The sequence below is a fragment of the Ursus americanus genome, chromosome 1, assembly GCF_024610735.1.
Source record: "Ursus americanus isolate L20-20 chromosome 1, mUrsAme1.1.p, whole genome shotgun sequence".
Classification (NCBI taxonomy): domain Eukaryota; kingdom Metazoa; phylum Chordata; class Mammalia; order Carnivora; family Ursidae; genus Ursus; species Ursus americanus.
In genome coordinates, this window is record NC_142127.1 from 35,375,644 (window position 1) to 35,379,490 (window position 3,847).

The following is a 3,847-nucleotide window of genomic DNA, read 5'->3' on the forward strand; positions in this document are numbered from 1 at the left end:
AATTTTACTTCATTCCTGTAAGTTCATATGAGATGGATACTTTATGAATCTCGTTGAAGAAAGTTGATTTTCTGATCTGCTTAGAGATTCTCACAAGATCATAGAGTAAATAGATGGAACAGTTGGGAATTTAACACAGGTTTAGCTGTCCTGGGACTACAGGATCTAACAACTCAAGTAAGTTTTTTTATAAGAATAAGAATACTCTTTATTCTTCTTAGAATACAAGCATGAAGTTTCCTATAATTTTCACCTTGCTTTTTTTAGAATTCTTATCAGTTTGTAGACAATAGTAATATGTTTCCAAATATAGAATCTGAAGTTGTTTTCAGATCATAGAAGAGGCTGAGCCTAAAAGGCTGCAATTATTAGATCACATCCTCAGAGGAAAATTTTGTGCTAGTTTTTCTGAGTTTAGCCATGAGTTAAGAGCTGAATCCGAATGTTGATCTCCAAGATCTTGTTTCCATGTTAAAGGCTTGGCGCTAAGTCCATACTCCACTGGACCTGCTTTTCTCTTTGTTTAAATTACGGGGTTTATTTATTTATTTTTTCTTCAGGTAAACATGCAGGCTTAAACCTCTTCAAGGAATAGAATCTATCTGACTGATAGGCAGTGGAACATCCCTTTATTATCCTTGTCATTCTCTGTGTTTTCTTCTTCTAGTTGGCTGCCTAGGAACCAAATGCAATTCTCTCTCCCCTATTGAAGCCTACCCGTACTTTTCATTATCAAGAGTATTGCTTTCAATCTAATCGATACTTAACAAGGGCTTTCAATTTAATCAGTACTTAGGAATCATTGGTATTGATTTTTAGATAGATTGTTAATCCATACCACCTCCTGCCAATAAACTAATGAAAACATTTGGACTACATTGTTCGCTGTGCTGAAGAGCATATTGCAAAGAATGATTTCGGGTGTGATTTCCTGGGATTGGACAGATACCACGGAATGGGATACCTTGGTATATCATTTTCACCTGAATAAATATCAAAGGATTTAATTGACTGCACTTACTGACATTTAAAATTTGTGAGGGATATTAGAGCTTACAGATACATTTTCCCATAAGAAATTGATTACATGGTTATTCTCAATTATTTCCACCCTAGATCCTCTATCCTGATTGGTATAGCTTTTTCTACCTCATAATTCACGTGTTGTTTTTTTTAACAGAGATTTTGGAGTACAGGGGATTGGAGGAAGATAGTAAATTTTTTTTGAGTTGTAACTAACTCATTTGTCACAACTTCTTCGGGATTTCTGTTGATTTCCCGAGGGAAACAGACTGACAATCAACTGTGCAACCAGGAGGTCTAACGGGGGATCTTTGGAGGAGAAAATGCCCATGTGAGGCCGGGGAGTAGGCATAGACAGCAGTAACAAAGCTTCAATCACTCATTCAGAGACCCCAGAGCTGCGGTGCCTCTCAGAGTTGTTTTTTTTGACACCGGGGGGAACAGGCCTTTTGAAACGCCCCTATGAACAGTCCTGAGATGCTGGCTGCCCTGGAGAGCGCATGTCACTGTGGATGAAGTATCTTCCTTCAGATGCAAGGAAATTCTGCCGAGGGACTGGGCTGTGAGCTGTCAGATGATGCCTGGGTTCGGAGGGAGAACCTGAGCAATGCACTCCAGTATCCGACAGTCTTGAAAGGGCCTGTTCGGAATCAATATATCCACATCTGTCTATTTGTATATTTTATGTTCTGAATAGGGATTTCCATTTTTTGAAACTCAAACTTCTCTCGGTTTTCTCTAAGTTTTGGTATTCACTGTTTATCTCAAAATACCTGAAAAGGATTCTCTTGTTTTGTTTCTTTTCTTTGTTTTTTCCTTACTAATACAGTACTTATTTGTCTTTCCTCTGACAAACCCTGAGCCAACTGCTTTCCCCAGGCTGCCTGGGGAGGTATAAGAAAAGGAACATACAGGGCACATGAGACACTGGAGAAAGACCTGTGGGAGGCCGAGAAGGCTCCTTCACAGGGAGAAGAGGATGTGGAGGCCACCAAGAGGTAAAAGAGCCTCATGGCCTCCCAGAGAGCAAAGCCCAGAATGGCGTAGAAGAGCTGTTGCCTCAGAGACTGGTTCCTGACATAGCCAATGATGAGGCTCCCAGACTCCCCAGTTCTAGCCCCAGAGCCAGCCACCCCTACTGTGACAGCCCCAGCCACAGTGAACTTGGCCGTTGTGTGGATGTCCCTTGAAATGGCGCTGGTTTGGAAGTTGTGGCTAAAATAAGCGAGGTCAGGGGACATGGGGCTGCCAAGCTGCTGAGGCTCTCATCTGTCGGTGTCTCCAGTGTTTTTAGCACCACGGCAGACAACGATCAGCTCACCTGAGGGGTGCTCCTGCCCAAGAAGGGGGAGGAGATGAACTGTGCACAGCCGTACATTTTTAGGGGATGAGGGACTGTAGCAGGAGAGCTGCTCCCAGTGCAGAGAAAACTGAGAGGGACAGCTTCTCTTGTTTCTAATATGTTACATAGTTTTAATCAAATAGGGCTAGATGAATGTGAAGGAAAACAGAGTACTGTACCAAATGCAAAATCAAATATATTCAAAATTAATAAAAGAAAAATCGCAATTTAAAACAATGATTTTTCACATATAACCCAAAATAACTACATCGTATAAGTAACTAAACTGCAAGTTTAAGTGATGTTTCTCCCAAGTGATGTTTCTTGGTCTTTTGACTCATATCTAGATAAAAAGGTATGTTGATATGCTTTTATCTACAAAAATTATATTCACTAACATTATCTAAAATAGGAGGGGTTTTTTTAATCGTTAAACAACTGAATTTTTACTAGGCATTTAGGTAAAATCTGCTTCACACAAAGTAATTTTAAAAATGTTCATTTTCTCTCATATAAAGCAAGTCTGGATCCATGACTTTAAACTCTAGGATGTGCTAAGAAATAATTTGAAATGAATACAGAGCAATGACTTTCAGAAAATATTCAGAAACAGTTCTCAGCAACTGCTAACATTTATGGGATACTATATCCAGGAACTGTGCTGTCTGCTTAATGTATCTTATCTCATTTAATTCTCTGCAGGACAAAAAGGTAACTCTATTAATGTTGTTTACCAGATGAGAAATCTGAGACCCAGAAAGTTTAATGAAGTTGCCCAAGGCTACAAAGATAGTAAGTAGACAAATCAAGAAATAGATCTGTCTTTATTTAGGCCCAAAACACAGGCTCTTTCTACGATTATCGAACAATGGAATTCAACAAAATCCATTAGTCACTCAGTTGGAATTTGAGGATGAGGCAATATAAATAATAGAAGCAGGCGAAGTTTTTGAAACCTAGTTCTCAGAGCCCATTTCTACCTATTTTTGGAATGAGTGATAAAAATAAATATAGATATAGTGATGATTGTTCTGAAGTGTATTATGTAGACTGGTATATTAACTATTATGCATCCCTACAAAAAGAGGACAATAGTGTGATTCCTTTCCAAAGTCTTTCAAATAAGAATAAGAGATGGTGGCTTATTAATATATAATAATAAGTTAATATATATTTTTTAAACTGCAGGAACTTAATGTAATAATGTGCATTGTAAACACTGCCAAAAGAGTCTCTGGTATGATTTATAACTCCAAATAGTTTTGGCCAAATAATCCCTTTTTGTTTGAATTGGCCATCTCTCAATATTCATTTTTTTTAAGATACCTCTTAGATGATTCTGTGATATAATGTTACATACAAATAGGGACTCTAGAAGAACAGGTGCACTAAAACTATAGTTATAAGATGACTGTATTGTCATTATTTAGCACTATATCAACTGAAAGAACAATATAAAACAAAAACTGTATAACAGAATTA

At 37.9% G+C, this 3,847-nt stretch overlaps 1 pseudogene; it reads right to left on the bottom strand.

Annotated features, from left to right (window-relative positions):
- Positions 1-1,483: 1,483 nt before the first annotated feature.
- Positions 1,484-2,401, bottom strand: LOC123783274 (ATP synthase F(0) complex subunit C2, mitochondrial pseudogene; annotated as a pseudogene).
- Positions 2,402-3,847: the final 1,446 nt, after the last annotated feature.